The sequence below is a fragment of the Leptinotarsa decemlineata genome, unplaced genomic scaffold (assembly GCF_025532065.1).
Source record: "Leptinotarsa decemlineata unplaced genomic scaffold, Ldec_3_MD MMD2_P_RNA_scaffold_9, whole genome shotgun sequence".
In the NCBI taxonomy this organism is placed as follows: domain Eukaryota; kingdom Metazoa; phylum Arthropoda; class Insecta; order Coleoptera; family Chrysomelidae; genus Leptinotarsa; species Leptinotarsa decemlineata.
The window spans coordinates 12,537,103-12,564,772 of NW_027412536.1; the positions used below are offsets into that span (position 1 = coordinate 12,537,103).

Consider the following 27,670-nt stretch of genomic DNA (forward strand, 5'->3'; position numbering starts at 1 on the left):
TAAATTCGCATTATAGTGGACTTGTACTCAATGAACTTATGGCGACTACTGCCTCTAGAGCAGAACTGTGGTTTACGAAAAATAAACTCAAAATGAACAATGATAAGACCCAGCACATCATATTCTCCTCTAATAAAAACATTTCGAATGTATCCACTGCTAAACTTCTGGGGATAACTCTCGATGATGAATTAAAGTGGAATAGCCACGTAAACCATCTATGCAATAAACTGTCTAGCCAACTATTTTTGCTGCGTAAACTGGAAAATATTGTGAACAAAGATGTGCTATTGACTACATACCACTTCCTCTTCCATTCGCAACTTGGGTTATACAGTTTACCGAAAACCCACACACACCAACCGCTACCTACAAGCAGCATCACACCACCACCCTACCCAGCTACAATCCGTAGCCAACACGTTAATATCCCGCAGTTTCCGCCTAACAGAACCAACAAACAGGGCAATAGAATTGAGGGAGATAACAAAGGCTCTGCGACAAAATGGCTACGGACCAAAGATCATTCAAAAGGCCATCGACAGACAAAGAAGAACCAAAAAAACATCCACTAGATCGACAGAAGACTCTCCACACGACAGACAATCTGTGTCACTACCTTATGTCAAAGGTGTGACCGACAAAATCGGGAGAATACTAAGACGTAAAAACATCCGGACAACCTACAAACCGCACAAAACGATATCCAGTTGGCTGCCCAGACCGAAAGAGAGAATTTCCCTAGAAAACCAAGGAGTATATAGCATCACATGCGAGGACTGTGGTCAACAATATATCGGTCAGACCAACAGACGTATATCTGCCAGAACCCAGGAGCACAAAAACTCTATAAGAACAAAACAAACCTCCTCTGCCCTCTTTCAACACCATCTACATACAGGTCACAAGATTAATTTTGAGTTCACAAAACAGATAGCACAGGTGCAAAACCCAAAAATTCGACAAATCAGGGAAGCTATCGAAATCGAAAAGCAAGGCCTCATCAACAAAAGGGATGACTCACTAAACATCCCAAGGATTTGGAAAACAATAATTGAAAACAACCACCAAAGACAACCACAAATTGATAATGAACCATCGCAGGTAGGAGAACCGCCAGAAGCCATTAACAACCCTCATGTAGAAACACAGGTAGGAGAACCGCCAAAAGCCATCAACAACCCTCAGGTGGAAAAACAGGTAACAAATCCATACAACTTACGCAAGCGAAACCATATAAAAACACCACAAGAAGAACCTGACATCAGTTACACCTCTCGAAGCGAAGCAGTAACTCGTCTTGATAATGCCATCTGAGATGATGGCGAAACGTCGACTATCGAATAGTACACAATGGATGAACACCCGGAAAAACAACACATCATATATATATATATATATATATATATATATATATATATATATATATATATATATATATACTTTTTTTTTAATTTTTACATTTATATGTGTACTGTTACTGACCTGCTACTGGTGTAAGTTATTCACAGTGTAGTCAATACAGTTTACTTTACTTTACTTTACTATATATTTATATCCATAAAAATATGCGAAAGAATTTTTGGAAAAACATATTGTTAGTAATGTACTGTAATTACCTGATTATTGGACTAATATAGTTTCAATCTAAGTGATTCGAAATTAAAAATAACGAAAAAAACCTCCGATTTTATGAAATAAAATGAACAAATATATCTCCCCATTACCTCTGTTAATATTTAAGTGGTATGGCGAAAATACAAGTACAATATAATAATGATATTAATATGGTTAAAAATAGATATTTCTACGATCTACGATATGAAATATTGTACAGATTTTTCATATTATGATTTTTTATGTGATTAGAGCACCAAAATATTCAACAAACTGCAAAAAAATGTATTCAATACAAAAAATACAGGGAAAGAGTCAAATTGTTTTAATAAATGTGTCCGATGGTCGTACGAAAGATATCTTATAGATACCTATCAACAACACTAACACAAAATTCGCCCTGTATGCATCCCAAGAAGAAAAAAACGCCAACCGTGTAAAAGTTGTTAACATGTGCTTAACAGAGGTGTAAGGTTACCGAAAGGTGTTCAGTAACCATTATCGCTTTCTGGGTACCCTTTATCTTATCTCATTCTAAATAATTAAAAAGTTCGTTAACCCATTGATAATGACCTCGACTGGCGTTTTTCCATAAAAAATTCACCTCTGTGTAAATTTGTACTGTTTCGTCGAGACTTAAAAGATAAATAGGTTTTTATAGATTTTTTTATCAATAATTACGTCGGAGTTACGTGCTGCGCTACCATATAGTATAGTGAATGAATCGAGTGTGATAACGGTAACGCGCTATTCTCGCGAAGAAAAAAACCATGCCAATCTATTTACTAACATTAATCCATTAATCTGATTACGAGAAACTTCAGGACCGGCATTTGGAATATATGTCTATGAATAAAAGAATAAAATATTTTATAATGTTTTTGGCAACACTGTTTTTGACAGATCACGCGTGAATCGTGTCTTGTGTCATTGTCAAACATGTTCAGTTTGGTCTATAATTTAACCATGAATCTAGTTACGAATGAGCAACGCTTGCAAATTATTGAATTTTATTATCAAAATTCATGCTCAGTGAAGAAAGTGCATCGTGCACTTCTTCCAATTTATGGGCAGTTTTGTCGGCCTACTGAGGGAACTATTCGGAAGTTTGTGACTAAATTTTGAACCCAGTTTATATTATTGGACATTAAACCACCAACACGCATACGTAGAGTGAGGACCGAAGAAAATATTGCGGCTGTATCCGCCAGTGTTCGTGATGACCGTGAAATGTAGATTCGCCGCCGTTTGCAGCAATTGGGCCACTGTTACTCCACTACGTGGAAAATTTTGCGAAAGGATTTCGGTTTGGGTATAAAACTTTATAAGATGCAGCTGGTGCAAGAATTGAAGCCACACGACATTTTTATCGAAACATTGTGTTCAGCGACAAGGCTCATTTCTGGTTGAATGGATACGTTAACAAGCAAAATTGCCGCATCTGGAGTAAAAACCAGTCACAAGCACTGCAAGAGTTACCGATGCATCCAGAAAAAGTCACTGTTTGGTGTGGATTATGGGTCGGTGGCATCATCGGGCCGTCAAAGACGACAATGGCCGGAACGTTAGTGTGAATGGCGAGCGCTACCGTGTGATGATTGACGACTATTAGCTGCCCAAAATGAAAGAATTGGACATGCCTAACATGTGGTTTCAACAAGACGGTGCCACATACCACACGGCACGCGAAACAATGGCCCAATTAAGAGCCGCCTTCGGTGAATAGTTTATCTCACGTTTGGGGCCCTTCAATTGGCCGCCTAAATGGTGTGATTGAACGCCTTTGGATTATTTCTTGTGAGGTCATGGGGTGTGCCAAATTTGGACCTTGCGCATGAGCCATATAAAACAGAACCGCGGACAACATTATCATGAAATCATCTTCAAACATTAAATTATATTGATCGTTCTATCGATTCTAATGAAGATTCCATTAATTTTTTCAAATTTTTTGTGTTGTTTTGAAAATCAAATCCTATACCTTTTAAAAAATCACCCGTTAATAATAATGATAAATCGACTCAAACGATATATGAAATATCGAAGAATCAGTTTCACCTCTTATTGAGTTTAACCAAAAAAAAACATATCAAGACAAAAAAAGTAATGAAAATTCAGTATGAGAATTGAATTAAAATGCGAACATATGAAGAATTACTGAATTACAAGTTAGTTAGATATTAACTAAGTTTGATATCCTGTTTTCTCAAGCTATCAGAAGTTTTTGTCTTGTGATTACAAAATAATAATATCTTTGGGATTGGTAGAAAACTCAAAGGTCCTCCCTTATTCTTTCTATACGACAAGACAGTCGTGCAGTTTGTAATTTCTATTCATTTGATCATAACTGACCACGATTCATTCGAGAACATATCCCTGTTTTTTAATATCCGTATAATGGTCGTGTAGTTAGTCAAAAATTGAACAGCTGAGTTTTGGAGGAAACTCGGTTCTCAATAAATAACCTAAAAACATTTACCGGGGAGAACATGGTAAAAGAGTCCATGCAAGAGCTCAGGTGCACTCTGGCCGGGTTGAAAATCATGAATCATACACGTGCCTAATTTGGAGAAGATCAAATGGTATGTGCGTCGTTTCTGCCATACAAGGCAAAAACGTTTGAAATCTACTTCGAAAACAGTGTGCGATCCACAGAATGAATTTGGCTCTGGAATGGATACCTAAAACACAAACATTGAATATGGCCACCTTCATTTCGAAACCTGTAAAATTCAGGTATGATTCGGCAACGGCGTTGAAATCAATCAGTCTCACGTCACATGCATTATACAATGGAAACATTAGAAAAATTACTTGACAGATATATTACAGACGCATCTCAATATAAATCTATCTAATCGACCACAGAAGCATTCACCAAGAGGGCCGAAATGGAGGAGCTAGTACCTCTTAAACTTTGAAGCGAAGAGGCAGAATTGTCTCGAAAGATTGAATATGTGATAGTGACACTAGATCACAAAATGATCCGAAACCAATATTTGGACAGGATAAAAAAAGAAGAGGAGTTAGCTCTGATGCTGGCCAACCTTTGGGTCTGAAACCAGACGTAATAACAAATGTATCTCTGGTTTGATTGACAAAGATGAAAAAACCGCTTGAAATGAACTAGACAGAGCGTAACGAATTGTTTGTTGGGTAATAATAACAATAGCAACATTAGAGTCAATTTTGAGTACAACCCACCTCAAACCACGAATATCAATGATAACGAGCTTCCCAAAGGTGGTCTTCTACAAATACTAACTTCGACCGCCGAACAAGATTTTGGAACCCCGATTTCAACCAAATGCCTTGCACTGGAAGCTGCAGACTAAGACGGAAAGTGAATCTCATCGGCAGTCGATGTCGAAGCTTAAATTTGCAACACATTGTCTCTGAGAGACCCGTGTATTGCTTTCGTAATCATTTTTTACATTTTGGATTATCTGATTTCAAGTTAGTGATTCCAAAGTTGCTAACATACTTCCGACTCGCTAGTTTGTCCTCTTGTGTTCGCCGATACGAAAATGTGATGGACACGTAGTTTCATCGATGTGAGGACTCACCATATTCGCAAGATATTCGTTAAAAGCAATTCTTGAAGTCGATGTTGAATTTTGGTGATTTGAGATTCTTCTGATCCTCTCCAATAAACGTTTTGTTGAAGTAGATACAGCACTGGTTGCGACAGTTTTTCCTTTCTGTCGTTTCTTTATACAGGGTGTCCCTGGACTTCCTCTTTTCCTCTCGGGAATGTATAGATGGGGTCAAAATATCACCAGTACTTCATATAACTTTTTTTCCTAAAATGCTTCGTTACCAAGTAACGGGCCCTCGAAGTTACAAAATGAAAAATGTTTTTCTTTGATAACTTTTTAAGTGAATATTCAAAATCATCCAAATTTTGGTAATTGACTAAACAAATGAATTCCTTCGATGAGCTTTCATGCAGGAGTCAGTTGTTTTGCTACAAAGTCAGGAACGGACTACCCCCGATGGTCCACACCCCAAAACTTTGAAATGACAGATTTTTTTCAATATTTTTCAACAAATTAAGGTTACTTGGACAATTTTATGAATAAAAGTACTCGTGTGGAAAGTCGATCGGAGCAACGAGTCTTGATAAAAATGTAGTTTCACTCGACGACATCAAACCCGCTCGTCTACCATTATTTGAAATGATTAATTATCAAAGCAGAAATAATAATGATAACGTTAATTCAACAACATTGATCCTGAGATGACTACCATTATTCGAAAATATTAGTTTTTAAGGAAAATGGAAATGATACGTAAAATGTTCATAACGAATTTTTATAATGCAAACACGTTTAACTAACGAAACTCAAGAGCCTCAAGAGCAAACAGAAATGAAAAATCCGCTACAGAAACTGCTCGATATGACCACCTTCTCTCTCTATACATTTTCTTAGTCTGCGAAGACACCCTCTCTGTACTTGAAATAGCATTCCAGGGTCGTTTCGTATGGCTTCACAATGTAATGTTATTCTATTCAACAATGCATCTCTTGTGTGAATAGGTGTAGCGTAAACAAGGCTTTTTAGATGCCCCCACAGAAAGAAATCCAATGGATTTATATCCGGAGACCGCGATGGCCATGAATATGGCCCACCTCTACCAATCCATCTATTGTGGAAAATATGGTTCAGATGGTCACGCACAATAAACTAAAATGAGGAGGAGCGCTATCATGCATAAACCACATATCTCTTCGGGTTTGCAATGGAACATGTTCCAAAAGTCCATTCAAATCGTTCTGAATAAACTCCAAATAACGTTCTCCATTCAATCGGTCCTGTAGAACGAATGGTCCTATAAGATGGTTTCCTATGATACCAGCCCAAACATTCACGTTGAATTTCCGTTGGTGTTTGGTTTGCAATATCCCATGGGGATTTTCTTCGGCCCATATATGGAGATTATGAGAGTTGATAACTCCATCTCTACTGAAACCTGCTTCATCAGTGAATAAAACTCGATTAATAAAAGTCATATCCTCTCCTTGCCTATCCATGAACCAATTAGCATATTCCAGTCGTGCTGGAAAATCTTGAGGTGTCATGGCATGTACCTTCTGGATGTGAAATGGGTGGAGCAGTTGTTCCCTAATTATTCTATGAATAGTGGACTTGGATGTATGGAACTGTTCTGATAGATTTCTGATGCTCATTGAAGGATCATCAGCGACGGCTTCCAAAATATTTTCCTCCAATACAACGGTACGTACAGTCCTAGGAGCGCCCTCACCACCTCGTTTTGGCAAAACTGTACCTACAGTAATATCGAAATAAAACAACGTGCTCAAATTAATTATCAATTATTACATACCTGTCTCCCTCAAGCTGCGATCGACACGCTCGAATGTTTCTCTTGACGGTACCGTTCGATTGGGAAAATGCTCGGAATACAGACGACGAGCTTCTGCAGCATTACAAAATGCTCGTCCATAAAATACATGCATATCTGCATATTCATTGAATGTAAACTGTTCGGCCATATCAAAAAAATTCAAAATATCCTATAGAAAATTGACAATACAATGATAGTCATATGACAAAGCACCACTCAACAAAACAAAATCGCATTCCAGTTTCTCATTTTTTATCAAAACTTTCTAAAAGGTTTTTTTGTCAACATCTGTGAAAGAAATATTATTCCCTGGATATTTTTCACCTGATCATGTGCAGCCGTTTTTGTAGTTCATTCGTTTGCTTTTTATTAGTATAGTAAATATTTTTTCCGATGTGCGTTTTTTCAGCTAAATTAAGATTTGTGTTAAAGAATTTCTCCCATAAAATTATAATTATCAGTGAAACTCCTCAACAGTTTAGCTGTGAAGAAGAATTTGAAACATTCGAATGTTGAGTTTCATGAGATTCAGATAACTGATCAACACGAAACGTGATTATTCCACACGTATTATGTACATACAAAATATGGAATGAATTCGATATTTCATAGTAGAGTAGCTTGTTAGTTTAAAAACACCACGAATCTACAGAACTTGATATTTCTTTTGAAAAAATATCTGCTATCAGAATTGTGACTTAAACTTCCATATAGGTACTGTACTTTTTGTTTACGACTTCATTTTAGCATACTTTGTATTATCCCTGTTATAAATGTTGTTGAATTAACGTTATCATTATTATTTCTGCTTTGATAATTATTCATTTCAAATAATGGTGGACGAGCGGGTTTGATGTCGTCGAGTAGAACTACATTTTTATCAAGACTCGTTGGTCCGATCGACTTTCCACACGAGTACTTTTATTCATAAAATTGTCCAAGTAACCTTATTTTGTTGAAAAATATCTGTCATTTCAAAGTTTTGGGGTGTGGACCATCGGGGGTAGTCCGTTCCTGACTTTGTAGCAAAACATCTGACTCCTGCATGAAAGCTTATCGACGGAATTCATTTGTTTAGTCACTTACCAAAATTTGGATGATTTTGAATATTCACTTGAAAAGTTATCAAAGAAAAACATTTTTCATTTTGTAACTTCGAGGGCCCGTAACTTGGTTACGAAGACTTTTAGGAAAAAAAGTTATATGAAGTACTGGTGATATTTTGACCCCATCTATATATTCCCGAGAGGAAAAGAGGAAGTCCAGGGACACCCTGTATACTTACGAATGATGTTCATTTTCTTAATCAGTATTGTTGCAATGAATGCTGGATCAGTCAGCATCTCAAAGATTTCTTTCTTTGGAAAGGAATGTTGGTTCGATTCAAAATTCAAGTGATGTCTGTTTTGAGTTGGTTTCCGATACACATATACTTTTGTAACTTGGGGTTGATCCTCTTTCCTTTCTCGTACAAAAAAAGGTTAAATCACTAATCGTTAACAGTGTTCCAAAAACTACATATTCCAGATACCTCATTGTGAATAACTAAGAAGCCACCGAATGTCCAATTCAGCGAGCTCAATAAGTGAACCCAACGCGATGAAACCGTAAAATCAGGAATAGCGGAGTATGTTTGAACCCACCAACACAAAATGAAGTTTTACGAAACAGAAAACATCCTTAAGGAGAAATCGTGGTTTGAAGGAAAGTTTAAAAAAGCCGCATACACACCGGAAAACAACACATTTATTCGAATTATCGTGGAAGTCAAAAACGTATGAAAACCTCAAATAACGAGAAAAAGCAAGCTGCAGTTCACTGAAGAGAAAAACCGCCCATACATGATCTTGTATTACTAGAATTAGTAAGTCATCATTTGATGACGCAACACCGTGAAGTAACTGGGTTTCAAACAGATATCTAGACAATGGATGTCTGAACCTTCAATTTCAAACGAAAATTGAATGAATATGACCCAGATGGATGATTGGAAATGAAGAATAAATTGACTGAATATTCATTTTTGCCATAATTCTTGATGTTGAAGAGTGCACAAATTAATATTCGTATACGTATTGCCAAGTGTAATGATTACAAAACCCATTTAAACTCGTTGTAAAACAATGCTCTTCAAAAATGCACTTTAACAAAATCTAACGATTCGGTGAACCTACTGTGATATTAAATATGAATATTTCAATTATATTGCAGTCATTTTGATTATTTGGATCATTTTTTATATAGATTTGTAATCTCAAACATAAAATCAGCTCGTTTTCAAACTATTTTTTGAAAAATATAAAAGGTCTGTAAATTGATGGATGTAGCCGTTACTACGTGGTAGGAAATCATATCAAAGTGGTAAAAAACATAGAAATTTTCATTTCTCTTTTCATTAAAAGGTCTGTTGTTATAAAAAAATCATATTTTGATTATTATCTGAATCAGGAAATGTAAGCTTGTTATAAATCATAAACACCGAAATTAAATAATTTCTTTCTATAAATCTATCATCATTCAAATGAAACTTCCACTTCAGAAATCGGTATTACACTTCAACATCTCATTGTTTCGACCAAGGAATAATATAATTGTAGAATGTTTGCGGAATGGCAATTATTCGTTTCGAATTTGTTGTTGAAACTCGATATCGTTCATACAATTCTTATAATAAAACAAACACCAACTGAAATAGATTATTTGGCACAAACTTCATATCATAAACGTTACAGGAAAAAAAACTCTTGAATTTATTCGATACTGAGGATGCCAAGTGTGTTCAAATTATATGCATTCCTTAAGGTTTGAATAAAGACAACAATACTGGAGCGTTTTCAAATTTGATATGGTACATTGCATTAACGGTTATGTTATAGTGTAATAATTATACATACTTGAACTCCTCGACACGCTTTTTATCAACAGAGTTGGCTTCATCAGATGAAGAGAGAAAAGACAGAAATAAGCAAGATTCCGAACTTACTTTACTTTTTGATAGTTACATACATATAACTACTACATTTATTACTTTCTGTGAATAAGAGCACTATTCAGCTATAAAGAAATTGTCGGTCAAATCCTTTTCCCGTACCGTTAATCCATTCAAAGAGCTTGCCTGCATCATTAACCAATCCTTCCCACCCCTATGAGAATTGTGTGCACTGATAAAATCTGGCAAACCGTCTAGGATTTATGCCGTTCTATAGAAAGCTCGTATAACCTCAATAACCAAAAGTTAGACCCGTGGGTTGGGCTACCTATCGGGCGCGTCCCCAGGTGACGGATAGGGGAACGGCCAGGGGACTAGAGGTTCTGCCCACGAAGCCAATGTGGCCCTACTGACGGGGTCGCCGGACTCCTGGTCAGTGGCAGAAATAAGTAGGGTGAGGAGAACTAAAACATCCCAAAAGCCTTTGCAAAACATGCCACCGTGGACCAGCTTACCCAAAGTTAGGTGTAAATAATCGTGCCGACAGCTGAATGGTCGCAGGGTGGTATGCGGTTACGAACGATCCTCTTGGGAAACTGAAACCTCATTGTAATCAGCCTACCTCTGGTAATTCAGGGCTCTGCCAGAGGTGACCAACTCTTCCCTTGCTACTCGTGGAAACACACATGAATGAAACAAACACAAAATCAGAAACAACAAAAACAAAAACAAAAACCAATCCTGAGGCTGGACAGAAGTGACCACCTCAATCTAAGGCGGTGGCTGGGGATGAACAGAAATGTCCACCCCAATCTACCGCTTGGAATGAGGCTGAACATAGCAGATCACCTCGTGATGTAATACAAAGGCCATGGCGTAATCGCATTTGCTGCGCCGAGACCAATAGGAGAAAGAGAGTAAAGGAGGCAGGAGGCTTGAATAAAGTCAAGGAAGCGGATGCCTCTGCAGGAAAGCTCCCTCACTTGTGCACCTCCACGAAGGAAACCCCAAGAGGGTTGAAGATGCCGCGCAACGGTGGCTCTCGTGGAAGCCACCGTGAGACACCTCAAAGTTGCAAAAGAAAGTGCGTGTTCGGCGGGTCTCGGCATATACCTGCCAATATAAAGGAGATGTCTCCTAGTGATCTGTCCACCTTCCTGAAAAGGACAGCATGGACGATGACCTAGAAGGACAACTCATCGGAAGAATGTACAATGGGTCACATGTGGCCTAAGCGCTGTGGATCTACCCTCCCCCTCCCTACTCTGCAGATATAGACCAAAAGTTAGAAAAGATTAATTTATCCCGGCAACTTTCATGTGAGTATTTGCTGAACGGGATTCAACTCGATAATGGAAATAGAACCCAAGTTCTTCGGCCGAGAGCTGACCGAGGGGTCAGCTCTCTTGAATATAAACGTTCTAATTCCTGCTCTTTTTTGGACACATACCATGTAGAGAAGGGAATTTCAAATCCTGATGACTTTACAGGCTCCTGCCAGAAACATTCTTACCATAAAAGTAAAAAGACAGTTATCATAGTTTTCTTGTTTCGGTCAAAATAAATATCTTCCGACAATAGAAAAAGAAGATGAAAACTCATAAAATATTTCGATCAACTGCTCAGCTCCACACTATACTAAAACCACTGTGTTTAAATATTTCATTGGCATAATAATACCGTTTCTCTTTTAGATCACAAAATTATATCAACCAGCAGCAATAGGATAAAAATTTTGGCTGGGCACCTGAATCTTGCCACCAAGATTTAGCAGCCAAAGCCTCGGTAGATAACAACATTATCCTGAGGTGGGTTAAAGAGCATGACAGAAGTAAAAGTAATCGTATTGCTGACTCTTTAGCCAAGGAAGCGGCTGGACTAAGGATTTTAGGACCCAGTGGCACCTACGGCCTGATGACTTCGACAATTGAGGAACTAGCCAAACATCACACCCATGCTCATTCCCTAAAGAGATGGGATGGAATCAAAGAATGCAATCTTACCAGGGCGACTCTGCTAAGCTGGCGCTGAAGAAATATCTAGCGATAACCAGGAAAACCTACGCTTAACAGTACGATTTCTGACTGGCCCCTGTCAACTAAGGAAACACCTCCATACTATGAGGCTAGTGGACACACCTCTACGCAGGATGTGTGAACAGGAAGATGAAACTGTCAGGCATATCCTATGCGAGTGTCCAGAGTCATCGTTGATGAGAGAGTGTGTGTTCGGCGAGTCTTGGCCTACACCTACCCATATAAAGGAAATGTCTTCCAGTGACCTGTCCACCTTCCTGGAAAGGACAGGATGGACGATGACCTAGAAGGACAACTCCTCGGAAGGATGTTCAATGGGTCATATATAGCCTGAGTGCTGGGGGCCTACACTCCACTTCTCTTCTCTACAGATACAGAGATTTGGCTGGGCATGAATCTTCATCATCAAAACTGAACAGTTGAAAATTGGCAAAATAACAAAGACTAGCTAGACCTCGGGTCTCTAGATGTTTTATAAAATACAGAGGAAGAGTGTAAATGTCCTGGGGAGGCATCTCTTCCTTGTTCTCATACGAGAAACTTTTTTAACTGATGAACTGTGCAGTTCTAAAAACCAGAGTAAGCCATATGTTCAGGATAACGTCCCTACCCATACCAGCAGGGTTACTTGATAAATACCTTGAATCAGAAGAGGCCGTTTCGGCTGGTACGTGCATTCACCAGATGGGAATCGCATATGAACTTCATGGGATCATCTCAAAAAAAAATGAAAAAAAACTTGAATTTGTAATCCAGGAAATTATGGGTAGTTACTTGATTGAAACGGCACATACTTTCCCACATACTCTTCCAACAGAGACTTACGAACATTGACAATTATAACGGTTGTCGCTGCTGTCTGTGAGACTGTGCAATAGAATCCGAAGCAGTGGATTACTAGTCGCTCATAAGAAAACAGATTTTCACAGACCATAACTTTTGTTGTGCAAATTTTGCGTCGTCACTTGGGCTTGCATCTGTACAAAATTCAACTGACCCAGGAACTGAAGGTAAATTACAATAGATAACGACGTGTGTTCGCTGAATGGGTTCTGAAGCAGTTGGCAACTGACCCAAATTCAGCGATGAGGCCCATTTCTAGATGGATGGGTACGTGAACAAACAAAATTATCGAATTTGGGATGATACCAATCCACATGAGATCCGAGAGCGCCCAATGCATCCAGAAAAAGTCACTGTTTGGTGTGGATTGTGGGCTGGCGGCGTAATCCGTTTATATTTCTTTGAGAACGACGTTAGCCATGTCATCAGTGTCAAGTGAGTGTCAGTGTCAGTGACATTCAGTTTCAACAGGACGGCGCTAAGTGCCACACAACTCATGCCACGTTGGATATTCCACACAAGCTATTTGAGGGCATGCTCAACTCACGTGGAGGTGATGGGAGCTGGCCACTGAGATTAAGCAATTTGACTCCGTTAGACTTTTTCTTGTGGGATTTCCTTAAGTCGCAGGTGTATGCGAATAATTCACAAACCACAGCAACCTTCGAAGCCAAAATAACCCATGCCATTGGTCAAATTTAGCCTGATGAAAAATTGGACGTTCTAGATGCGCTCCACCTAGAGGAACCGTGGCGGACATTTGAATGATGTTATATTCCACACATAATGGCATCAATAGGCCTTTCAAGCGAATAAGAAGTTTCGATTCACACACACTTTATTTTATTTGAATTTACAAATAGGAAGCGCTTGATGAAATACCTTAAATATGATATTCGCAAATGTTCGTTGAACGCTCTATGATACAATGCCTGTTGCCCTTCGATACAATTGACTAATTACTTAAGTTTCAAAACGAGCACTTAACCCGACTTTCTTAAAATAGAATTTTACGGCATTGTCGCCATTTACGTCTACAGTTTATTCATAATCACCATTGCTAATATATCTGTACCACTCAACAAGTCGAAATATGAACCCGACAGCCAAATTCAGATAGCAGACAATAACAAATGAATACTTTCGCAGATATTAACATATAATGGTGGATTTTGTTGACCAAATCGAGTAAAATGACTTGGTTTTGTATTCATATTTTCTGTTGGAAGTACTTTTTTTGGCGGTACCCGGTAAGATTATGGTAATATTATGGAAAATGTTATGTGAACTTGATATTCGTCATACTTACTGAATAAAATTTCAGATTTGGGAAATCAAGTATTCATAGTTATCGTCACCAAATATTACGACTATAGTTCCTAAAATCTGTCACTATAGATGAGTCGTAAATAGTAGTGGTATGGTTTAAAATATACAGGGTGAGTCAGAATAAGACCGACAAACTCCGAATAGCTTTTTTTAATAAAAAAAAAATTAAATACACTTTTCCAATTATTTATTAACAATTCCTACCCGGATCCTCTACTTAAGAAGATCTTATTTAGTACGTCAACCGTTGACGTTCAAATTAATAATAGCAACCAGTTGGACACAAATCCTTTAGAGTCTGAAAATGTCACAATTGGGACTGATCCACCTCCAGTTCCTATTCTTTTCTCTTCTTTACCATACATAAGTGATATGACCCCCAAGTTATGCAGAATTTTCGAAGATTTAAATGTAAAAATAGCTTTCAGAACCATTAATCTATTCTATTTCTTGCTTAAACTGTAGTAGGAAATATATTGATTAAACGTCAAGATTGCTCAAAGACAGAATTAGTTCACATAGAAGTGATAGTAGATTACATCCTGAGAGATGTGCTCTCAGTTACCATGTGTCCAAAGAAGGTCATAAAATGGACTATAATTCAACAAAAATTTCATCTACTGAAAGAAACACATCTAAAAGATTGTTTTTGGAAATGTCATTTACTTTACAATCCAATAATTGCCTCAACAAAAGATCAGATATTGATCACCTCAGTAAAATCTATGCCTTTTTATTAGATATTGACAAAAATCTACATGAATTCTAAACCAATAATAATTCTGGTTTTTCATTTATATAATTTTCATAAATTTCAAACATTTTCTCTTCAACAAAAATTTCCAACCTCCCTAAGGCAGGGTTTTACTTTCATTTACAACACCTCTTCACTTGTTTTCTCCTAAAGACCAATGAGGATGTTGTTCATTCAAATTAACATATTTGATTTTTGGGTTTTCTCCTTGAGTTACTTACAGAACAGCAGATGTCTCTGATCACACTTGCACCAAAATTAGTTCTCTTTTGTTCCAGTCAAAAAATCAAAAATCAAACTCCGCTTTACTTAGCCAAGCTTTCGCTTCTAATGGAAAGCGTCTTCAAGGCCTTCACGAAATTAGTTAGCTCTCTAACTATACTCTAACTAAATTATTGAAGTGGAGCTGTTGAAATATAGGTTGCACTATATCGTTGACTTGAACTATACAATCGAACAAGTTTCATTCAGGTGGTAAAATATTGAAGGTGCAGAGAAAATGTTATATCTGTTTTTCACTGTTTTGAGAAAATATTGAAATATATAGTGAAAGAAGCACTGAGGAACATCATATAATATGTAATTAAGAGTTTCTAATGGTTTTCAAAATTATATATGCACATGTACATAAAAGTTATTCCATTTATATACTGAAAGCACTTCCATCGAGTCAAATTCTAAGTAAATTCGAATAAAATGAATAAAGATTCCTGTGAAATATTCAAAATGAATCAGTTATATGGTGTTAGCTTCATCCTGTTCTTCAGATATGTGCATCTTCCATTATTAGCATTTAATTAGGCATTTAAGATTTGTTGTAATAGGAACGAACAAAATAAAATAATACTAGATAAATTAGTGTTACTTGATCGTTTGCACTGATACCCACTTATATAATAACATGACCTTGATGAATTCAATAGCCAACAAATAATTATTTCCATAAATCAAAATTGACGCTTTCATAGTATTTCGATTTCCTATAATGTAATAAAGAAAAATATATTATCAACAGTTGCAAATAGTAAAATCGATGATTTGGCAAATATAAGTGTGTTAGAAAAAATGAAACATTTCTTCGATATAATTGCAATGAAGCAAATAAAAGTAAAATATTTATAGCGTGTTTTTGACGAAATCAATCGAGTTTCTCTTTGTTAATCGTGAATAAAAAATGACGCTTGGCTCTCGGTGATAACCCTGATTATTCATTTCCTTATCACAACTTTTTGCATCATATTTGAAACTGATTATCATTTGAGTGTTCGACTATAAGTACAATTCTGACCGATCAATTGAAATATTTTGGCGACTATCGGATAAAAACTACTTCTCTCACTGATACCATGACTGATATTGAATATTAAACAAAACTCTCAAATGTCTTTGTAAAATGGTAGCTTATGAAATGACACTGTTATGAATGCTTCATATGTTCGAAGATAAAAAATACTATGTCAAAAAATCCGGCTTATTGTCTTTTGTCAAAACATGAATATATCAAGCATATCTAATCATTTCATGATATTTTTTATTATACGGTTTCATTGAGCTTGCCTTGTTTGTTTGGGTGGAATTTATTATTTGAAGTTACACCTCCTTTCTATTTGACAGATTGATCTGACATTTAGTACACACATTTAGTTTTGATGACAATACAATTTGATACATTTTGTATCATTGTAAATCCAAGATGGCCGCAGCTACGAAATGGCGCATTATTTCACCACTACCTCTGTCTCTCTCTAAGTTAATGGACGTTGCTTTCCACTCGGGGGTATTTTTCCAGGCTCCTCCTATCAAACTGACATCAATTTGACATAAGCTTCGTCGGGGGGGCGCAGCGGTCTTGCTCGAAATCTTGCTGCCACCCGGTTTTTGTCGAACTTTTTACAATGAAAAAAACACAAAAAAGAGACCCACGATAGCACATGGTATCCGCGTACCTTCTTTGTGGACGCACAGCTACAAAATGAATTGAAGAAATAGATTGCAACAAATTGTTGGGAAATAAACCATGTAGTGCTGAGGCACTAACTGAACTGAACAGAATAAGAAAAATTGAGTAACAAAATCAGAAACTAAAAACTTGCGAATGAAATAAGTAAAGAAATTTATTATGTTGAACAGTTTTATTGAAAAAACGATAATAATGATGTAGATGATGTACTAAAAGCTAAAAAATAATTCGGAAAGTCCTAGGTAGCAGTCATCACACCACTCTCCTCAGCAAATCTACGGTATTGATCAGATAAAAAATAATGAAATCCTTGGGGACGCAGTGTGTGATGACTGCTATCTAGGACCTTCCGAATCATGTTTCAGCTTTAAGTACATTGTATTTAACATTATTATCTTTTATTTTAATAAAACCTTTCAACATATTTTTTACTACTTATTATTTATATATTTTGTTTGTCAATGGTTTTTTATCACCAACTATGACTTATGTTTTACAAAAACATTTTTTTTTTCAATAAAAACGTTCAACATATTTTATTACTACTTATTTCGCCTACAAATTGAAAAAAATATATATTTTGTTTGTCAGTGGTTTTTATATCACCAATTATGACTTATATTTTACAAAAACATTTTGCTTCTATGAAGAGTGAGCCAAATTGGACACTTTTAAAGGGAAACTCTGTTTTTGAACTAGATAGAATAAAATTGCTGGTTGTGTCTGAGGTTCAAATTTTATGACAAAGTCAATGTTGAAAACTGCATATCGATATCTATCATCATTTCTGAGTTATGGCATGTTTTCTGAAAATGTACATTCTCGAAAAGTTACTGTAACTTTTTTCGTGTCAAAAATTGCTTTTGTTAGAGTCATCTTTGAAATATAGAGCTATTATGTTTTTTCATGTAGACTTTGAAACGCACACTTTGATCAAGTAGACATAACATTGCACTATGCAATATCTCATTATTTCATAAAAAGCAATACTTCCCTTGATGTTATTTGTGTTGACAATTGTAGTGAACTAGTCCAGAAACTTCCAAAATACTTTTTTCAAAAATTTCGGATATTTCCATATACGTGTTATTTCGAGAAAAAACTTCAGGACAGCAATGATGATTTACGTCATGTTTTGTGTCAGCATAATTTAGCCGTAAGTCGACTAAAAAAGTGGACATCCAAATCAATGTTTACTTCAAAATGTTGAATGGGAAAACAATCGCAATCCATGGCCATCAAAACCAATTTCTCAAAAGTCGTAATAATTATTCTGCCATTAAAGTATCTTTCATTTAATTTCATTGTGACTCATCACAAAAAATATCTAAAGTTTGAAGAGAATGGATTTTAATGGGATAATGAGTTTTATTTTCAACATGTCGGCTTCTAATTATTCGTAATAACCAGTTACACTTACATAACGATAATTTCAGACAATGTACAGCTACAGATTGACTCAATTAATGAATACAATTGATAAAAAAAGCTCATTCATGAAGTGGTTTTAATATATTACGTGAGGAATATTCCTAAAATTAATGCAAATCCACTATAAATATAACTTGAAGAAAATTTATGAAATATTGAGCCAACAAAATAACAAAAAACTCAAGTATTGAACGAAAATATTTTTTCTGTAGAGGAAATCAAGAATGTTCTATTCGGGTATTTTCGAAAACTGTTTCTGAATCCATCAGTCACAGAAGTTAGTTAATTTATACCACACCAGAACAAAAATGCTGTCCCTGGGTGCGCTTTTCGCTCATCGAAATTGCATGATCAGGAGCTAATAGATTAATTTTACGCCAACGGTTCCAAATTCTACCTATCTACAGAAATATAATAGCTTTTCTTCAACAATTTTCTACTAGATTCAAATAGTAGGTAATTTAAAACAAACGTTTCAACGAACTTATGGATTTAGGTAGTTTTGCTATATCATTTGATTGATATCTACATCTTCGACCCATAACAATTCTGTCCAACTTTGCAAAGGTCTTTGAGATGTGTCTGTATAACATTTTTCTGAAAGTGAGAAATAGTATAACTTTATATCAGCATGGTTCCATCAATAAACGTTCAACAGTAACTAATCTCATGTGTTTTACATAAACGGTCAGCACTACGTTAGATAAACAGCTACAGGTGGATACAATCTATAGAGACTTCTCAAAGGTCTTTGATGAATTGAGCCATCAAATTCTTCTGAATAAACTTTTTTCTGTTGGTTTCGATAGTCAATTGTTGAGTTCACTACAGTGTTATCTTAAGAATCGTACGTTATTTGTAGAATACAAAGGACACAAATCCACAGAATTCACTTTAACAAGTGGTGCTCCTCAAGGAAGTAATCTAGCTCCTCTTCTATTTTCTTTGTTCATAAATGATATTGTTCCAAATATCTCTAGTAACATATTACTCTTTGCTAATGACTTGGAGATTTTCAGACCCATTGAATCAATCGAGGACTGTCTTAGTCTGCAGAAGGAAGTTAATTCGATACATGAATGTTGCAAATGTTGCATACTAAACAAGTTTCCACTGAATACTGATAAATGAAATACACCCTCAAGCACAATAGTATACAGTTTGACTATGCAATAAATGACGTAATATTAGAACCAAGCACAGAAAATAAAGATCTGGGCATCATATTCGATAAGAAACTTAGCATCACGTCACAAATTAATCAAATCACATATTCTGCAAAAAAAATGCTTGGCCTTATCTTCAGGACGTGTAGAGAGCTTGAATTTATCAAAAACAATAGTAGTGTCCTTTCGTTGCCAGATTCCAGCCGTACATCTAAATAATATTCAAATAGATAACGTACCAGCTTCTAAATTCCTTGGCTTGTTCATTGACAATAGTTTAAAATTCAACAATCATGTAGATACTTTGAAATCGAAGCTCTCCTCTGGATGCTATGCCATACGAGTAACTGCATTTGAGCTCGGATCTGCAGAAGCTAGAATGGTTTATCATAGAATGGTTTATCATTCCCTTTTTGAACCACACCTCCGTTATGGTATTTGCTTTTGGGGTGTGTGTTCTACCACATGCCTTCAATCAGTATTACTAATACAAAAACGTGCAATACAAGGCATATGCAAAGCCAAGCCTAGGGACTCTTGTCGACCTCTTTTTGCCTCTAACAAAATCCTAACTGTGGTCTCCCTATTTATATACGAGACAATCTGCCTTGTCTTCAAAAATAGGGTATTGTTTAACAACTTGGACGCGCCAATGTATCAAACCAGGCAAAGATTCAGCTTTAAATTACCGCTGCCTTCTTCGTCTCTAGTTAAAGATTCCATTATTTACAACGGTCTTAAAATGTTCAATCACCTTCCTCAAGCTTTAAGAACCATGAATGACCTTAGAGCTCTTAAGAAAAAGTTGAAAGACTTACTCTCTGGGAGACCTTATTATAGCTTAGCAGAATTCTATGATGATAATTTTAATTGAGAAGACTAACTGTAATATCTACGGTATTTTATTGATTTCATTTCATTCAATTTAGTTTAAATTGATTTATTTACATTTTGTTGACCATGTTCTTATATCCTGAACGTTTGTTATTATTTACATGTCTCTTTTCAGTTCATGTTATAACCTAATTTTAGTGATTTTACTTTTGTGATTTCATGTATATGTTATTTACATTTTGCACAAGGCTTTGTCAATAAGAATTTATTCTTCAGACAATAAAGTATATTAAAAAAAAAAAGACTTTCAAAACCAAGAATGTTTTATAACACTTTTTAATGCATATTATTTGTCCGATCTCGTCTGGATTCGATGAGAAACTTAGCTTCACGTCACAAATCAATCAAATCACATGCTCTGCAAAAAAATGCTTGGCCTTATCTTCAGGACGTGTAGAGACTTTCACCTATATACAGTGCATATACACCAACTCGAATCTTGTCAAAGAATCTTTATGAAATATATGGCTTAGAAACTGGATGGAGCTTACCCATCCCAAGGAATTGATAATAGATTTGCCCTCTTATCCTTAGAAAACAGAAGAACATATTATGCCTGTATCTTCATATATAATAATAATAATAATCGTCTTTATTGTTACCCAGCTGTAGTTACATATAAATATTTAAATAAATTAGAGAGCTAGTTGCTGACATAACAAAAGGCGAAGTTCAACTTAGTTAGCACAAGGGCTAATGAGTTGATTCATAATCTGGTTGACTGCCCAGATTTGTTATCTCAACTAGATTTTCATGTACCGAGACGAAGTAGTAGAAACGAAATATTTTTCTATCAACGTGTTAATAAAATCCCCAGTTTATAACATCTATAAAATTTTTTGAAGGTGGTTGACAATGTTCCATTGTTCCATTTCCATTGTCTAATATAATATAAATGGATTTGAAATCCCTGAAAAAAAATTGAAAAGATCAACCGAAAATAACAATTTCACTAAACAAAAAAACTGAAAATACAAAGAAATAACATGCAAGCTAACGACCAAAAAAAAATTGAAATATGAATAAAAGCTGAAAATAAAAAAAAATTATTAACAAAAAATTAAAAATTAAAATTAAAAATGAAATGAAAAATAAAAATTAAAAGATTCCAAACCAAGTTACGTCACGACGTTTCGTTGTTAGTATCCCCAATCGGCTTCGGGTGATACCTGTTATGATAACTAGTATGTTATTTCTTTGTATTTTCAGTTTTTTTGTTTAATAAAATTGTTATTTTCGGTTAATATTATTTTTTTTTTCGGGGATTTCAAATCAATTTATATTATATTAGACAATGGAAGTCCGAACTGATGAAATCTGTAAAATTTTTATAATAGTTTCTATTCAGAATGTGGTATTTTTTTTGTTCCAATTGGACACTTCAAGTATATAATTCGTAACAAACTATTAAAATTTTACAGTGTATGTTTTTTTTATTATTATATGAATGTATCACTGCTTGTATAATATACTACTCTATTACTCTGCTAATTTTATATGCTATTCGTTATATTCCATTGTACTCATACTTAGTCATAGCTGTTTACTCAATTATATTTGTCTTGTAATTGGGATTACTCCTGTTAGAAAATAAACTTTTTTTTTTCTTTTTCCATTAATGGCTTCAGCTGCCGGGATATCCAGCGAGGAGTTCCAGAATCTTGTTGCGACTACAGGTGGAGCCCACACTGAAGTGGATATGAGTCGGACTCAAGCCCCACCTGGGTTTGCACTAAAACAAAGTTCAACTATGATTTGGAGTCAATTAACAAGTAATGCCCGGTGTCCCGTTACGTGTATGGACACTATGATCAGGTCATGATTGGCGAAGCACTGCATGCGCACAAGTATTAGGTCTGTCTTGATCACTACAGCTCTATATTGGATGCACTCAGGAATTTGGATATGGTTTGTATGTTAGATGCTGATATATGTTTGAAAAAGATATCTTGGAAAGTAAGAGGCTGAATTGTTGAAGGTGGGATGCTCAGAGAGTCATGAAGCATTTGTATATTGTGAGAATTGTTAGGGCAGGCAAAGTATATATGTAGGAGAGTCTGTATTTCCCCACATTCGCAGCGGTTGTCATCAACTATCTTAAGTTTGTGGAGATGCGCTTTATTGAGGGGATGATTGCTCCTAATTCTGCACATATTGACGATTTCTTTACGAGAACAAGTAGCCAGATCCTTGAATCATGGAGTTTTGTAAGGTTGTGGTACAGAGGAAAAGTAAAGTTTGGTTTTGAATTTTCGGTCCCCGCTATATTGATTGGTCCAGTCTACCCAGATATTATGTTTCGATAATGCTTGAAACTCTTTATAGTCTGCTTGAGAATGATTAGAGAGTGGATGGTTTCTTCCAATGTTGGCTAAGGTATCGGCTATATGTATATGTATATATATATATATATATATATATATATATATATATATATATATATATATATATATATATATATATATATATATATATATATATATATATATATATATATATATATATATATATACAGTGTGACCCATTTAAGATGGAAGATGGAACATCTGAAAATCATGATCGTAAAAATAGTCTATAGGTATTTCTCGAAGTGGAGTGGATACATAAACAAGTACAACCAGGAGAGAACTCCTGGTTAATCTTCATGAAAACAATTTCAACAATATAAGACAAGTCTAATGTACTCCCAATAAAAATTATAACGAAAAAAATATGCAATGGATAATAATTATTATCATTCCAGTAGGTAACATCAGCTGTGATTTCTTCCTTTTGTTGATTAGCAAAAAATGAGATTTGCAATTTTAACTGCCTGTTATTCAGAATGCATTAATGAAATAAACAAGTTAGCTGTGACTTACAGTTTCTCATCTATTTATTTGCGCATGAATTGTCATTTTGTTAAATTGTCATTTTGTTACGCACCATTAGTGAACTGAATAATTTGTGTTTCAAAATAAAAACAGATAATGGCTCAATTGTCAATTCAAGAAAAAATCGAAATTATACGTCTTTCCGGTGATGATTACCGGAGTGAAAGAGAAGTAACTAGAATATTCAATGAAAGACACCCAAATCGTCCAGCCATAAGTAACAGCACGGTACATAAAATAAACCAAGTTTTCAATCGGACTGGAGCAGTAACCACATATATTTTAAAGAACAATATACGAAGAAGGAACGAAAATAACCAGACTATATTAGATTACTTCAGAAATAATCCAAATAGTAGTTTGAGCGATGCCAGCTTAGATTTAAACTTACCTAGGGAGAATGTTAGGCGATGTCTGAAGAAAAATAAATTGAGGCCATTTAAACCAAAGTTTTTACATACTCTCGAACTAGGTGATCAAGAAAAACGATTGGAATTCTGCTTATGGGCCCAGGGCGAGTATCTTAATGACAGGCAATTTTTAAAGAAAATATTATTTAGTGATGAAGCTAGTTTCACAACAAATGGAGTGGTTTCATCACAAAATATTCGCTATTGGGCCACTGAAAATCCTAACTGGGTGATGAACTGTAAAAGGCAGTATTCAGAAAAAGTGAACGTTTGGTGTGGAATACTGAATGAAAGGATAATTGGACCATTCTTTTTCGACGGCAACATGAATGGCGCAATTTTCCTACAATTTTTAAGGAATGAATTTTCGGACGCAATAGATGAACTTCCCCTTGCACAAACAAGAAATTTATATTTTCAGTTAGATGGTTGTTCCATACATAATGCGGGAATTGTGAAGAGTTGGCTGAATCAAAATTACCCTAATCGTTGGATAGGAAGGGGGAGTACATTAATTGGATGGCCACCAAGATCGCCTGACCTTACTTCACTCGATTTTTTACTTTGGGGTTATGTTACACAAAAGGTTTACAAATCACGACCAAGGAATCGAGTGGAACTGTGCACCAGAATTCAGCAAGCTTGCGATGCAATTACTCCACAACAATTGAGGAATACTTTAAAAAATATTCGTAAGCGATATGATAAATGCATTGAATTGGATGGAAGTTTGGTGGAGGCCACCAGAATATGAATTGCACTCATTTATTTTTCAATTCGGTATCTTCTTGGTTTCTATTTTTACATTGATTGTGAATAAAAGATTGTTTTCCGCTAGTTTGTAGCAATTAGAAAAATGTACTTACAGTTAGTTTTTTGTAGATTCATTTGAAATTATTGACACTAAAGTTTGTTGTGATAAACTGATTGATTGATATGGTTCGACATACATTATGAAAGGAAATTGATTCTCCCATAAACGTTTCATGAATTTTATTTGAATAAATAATATTTTGTTGAATATTGCCCCTAATCCAGTGGTGTAGTAAGAACGTTGCTAAAATTCCATTGAACAACATATTTTTCAAATTTTATTCCTTTATAACTTTTTTATTACCGAACAGATTTTGATGAAACTGTGATCAGTAATATTTCAAGACATCCTGAATCCAGTGGAGTATACAGAATTTTCATAAAATTCCTGAACATGAATTGGTGGGTTGATTAAACGGCATATTTTTCAAATTTCATTCCTTTATAACTTTTTTATTGATTGACGCATTTCAACGTAATTTACATGTTACCCATTTGAAAATGTCACAAATCCAGTGGTGTAGTCAGAGTTTTTCTAAAAAAATCGCTAGTAATTTTTTTAGATTTTTGACCTTGAAAAATAAGATTAGTTGGCCCTGGAAATTGAGATTTATTCATGATATTTGGTGTCCTAATAGACTTTTTGAATATCTACCTAACAAAAAAAAAATCATTCCAATCGGTTAAAAAAAGTAAGTTTTATAAGGGTGCTTCCATCTTGAATGGAATATATATATATATATATATATATATATATATATATATATATATATATATATATATATATATATATATATATAATTTTTCACTTCAAATTAAATGTCATGGCCAATAAGAAACAATGCCATACAAAGTAGTGATATCTTGCTATTCAACTATGTTTTGTCTGATTCCACAACAAGTCATCACAAAAAATATTAAAAAAATATCAATGAGATAATGAAAAACAAAACTCATTGTTTTTCAATGTATCTGGTCAGCTTGTAATTATTTATAATAACCAGAAACACTTACATAACGATAATTTCAGACATGCTACGGCAACAAATGGACAAATTTAGCAGGGTTGTTATTTTTTTGAGTTATTGCATTCCGAACTTTGCAGCAAAATTATGGAGCTAGGTATTTTTGCTATGTCATTTGATGAATATCAGCATCAAACACACTGATGAAAAAAAATTTCCATGTTCTTATGGTCAAGTGATTATTTGAAGTCTAGTATCTTTGACTCAGTGGATATGATCAGCTTTTCAGTAACACCAGTGTTCATGAGTGTTGAGGTGGCATCCAAGTTTTGCATGTAGTTCTAATAGGTATAAAATAAGTTTCGCGACAAAAACACACCATATCTTTATAAGGAAGCAAAAGATATAGGGCGTTCTGCAATATCTCGCCCTATTCAACTCTCTGATTCCGAGAGCATATGGTTTACTAAAACATCTAAACATTTGAAAATTCAACTATGTGATACACTTATTTTATCAATTTTCAACAACGGTGATATTGTCTATGGCCCGTGCCTTGATCAAGAAACTTCTTCCAGGATCCAAAAAGTTCAGAATGCCTGTGTCTGATTAATATTTCCGCCGAAACGAAGAGATCATGTAACAACAATTTTAAACAATCTTGGGTGGCTGAAAATGTTAAATAGAAGAAAACATCACCTTATATGCTTTGTTCATAAGTTATTGAGAAATCAATGTCCACATTACCTCTACTCCAAAACTACTCCACGTCACCAGTACCACTCTAGAAACCTTCGTAACATCAATATGCTTACCCTCCCGCGTCACTCCCTATCTTTTTATGAACGTTGTTTCTCTTATAGCACTCTAACCGAGTACAACTCATATCCTGACGAACTGAAACCACTATCTTTTTCTGCGTTTAAAAATAAAACGAAAGCCATCCTTTTCGGTAAACAATGAATCTGCATGAATTGAATCAAATTAAATTAAATTAAACCTCAATTAATTATCTAATGCATTTCACATCATGTTTTTTTTTTCGAATTGATTTACCTTTATATACTTTTGTCATATGATGTTAAAACCTACATTAGGTCCTAGTTTTAAGTTATGCTACTGTATCACTATTAATACACTCATGTATAAAAATATTATTGGTTGGTCTTAAAATAAAGACCATTTATTATTATTATTATTATTATTATTTACTTCAGTAAATTTTATTGAGATTTTATTGAGAGTTGCAGTTTGTGCATCATATAGACATGGCTTGAAGAATTTTTCGCTTTGTTTGAATGTGGTGAACAATGTTTTTTGGCCAATGTTAAATAATCGAACTTTCATTGTCCAAAAATTTGTTAACAGCTTCGAAACCTTTGAGAAAGAAAACGGACCAAAATAATTGGATACATCTTATTTGTATGTTCATAGCTTCTTTAAACTTGTTTTCGAACCACTGTTCAACCATGCTCCGTTTCTCCCAATTTGATTGTTTCTCCTCTCTGTTTTTCGAATGCTCGCCAATGAGGAAATTCAAAAACGACTTCTTGGTTTCGCCAATGTAGGACTTACAGTCACATGTTGTCTGATAAAAGCAATTATTAGAGTCGTGGTGGTTTGATGGGTTAGCTATTTGAAGCTATTACGAATGGTCCCACGATCTGAAGTAGGTTCCAATATTGTACTTAGACCCAATTCTTTTTATTCTTTCCGACAGTCATCGGACGTAAGGAAAAGATAGCACTGAGTGGCTTACTTTTCCTTAGGGGAATTTTGTTGTCTGCTGACCAATGTCTGTTCTACCAGCTTTTTGAAGTAAGCATTACGTTAAAGATCATTTCTGATGTGGCTCGGTTCCCTGTCGACACCTATCTTCGTATGCAGATACCTACTGCATCGTGCGGATGGATATTACTGACACACGATATTTTTTCTAGCATTCTTACTTTTGTTTCTTTTTAATTCACAACTCATCTGAATATTTAGGCATCATAACTCATATTTTGAATATTTTCATCAATTTATCTTCTTTCAGATCTCAAATCTAACATTCATATTTTTAATTCTCAACTCACACAAAAAGATGAAAGAGAAAGAGGAGTGAAACCTGAGTCTAACGAAGCACTTATTTTATTAGTGGAACTTAGTAAACAAAGGCCTTTCAATAACAGCGGGTGTGTACAAGTGACAACACTTCCGAAAAAAAAAATGTTAGACTTTCTACTTCTCCATCTTTATATGATGAATCCGATTCAATTCCACAACAAATGTTTTGAG

The 27,670-nt window shown here is 35.1% G+C and overlaps 1 protein-coding gene across 7 annotated transcripts in view; it reads right to left on the reverse strand.

The window, feature by feature from the left end:
* AdamTS-A (ADAM metallopeptidase with thrombospondin type 1 motif A) overlaps positions 1 to 27,670 on the reverse strand; it is a 454,792-nt gene that overhangs the window by 357,382 nt on the left and 69,740 nt on the right. The window contains exon 1 of one of the 7 annotated variants that reach the window (XM_074170636.1): positions 26,138 to 26,210. The exons of the other annotated variants lie outside the window; for them this stretch is intronic. The gene's annotated coding sequence lies outside the window, so the exon portion shown is untranslated. Of the gene's footprint in view, positions 1 to 26,137; positions 26,211 to 27,670 lie in introns of those variants that run through there. 7 annotated transcript variants of the gene reach the window in all.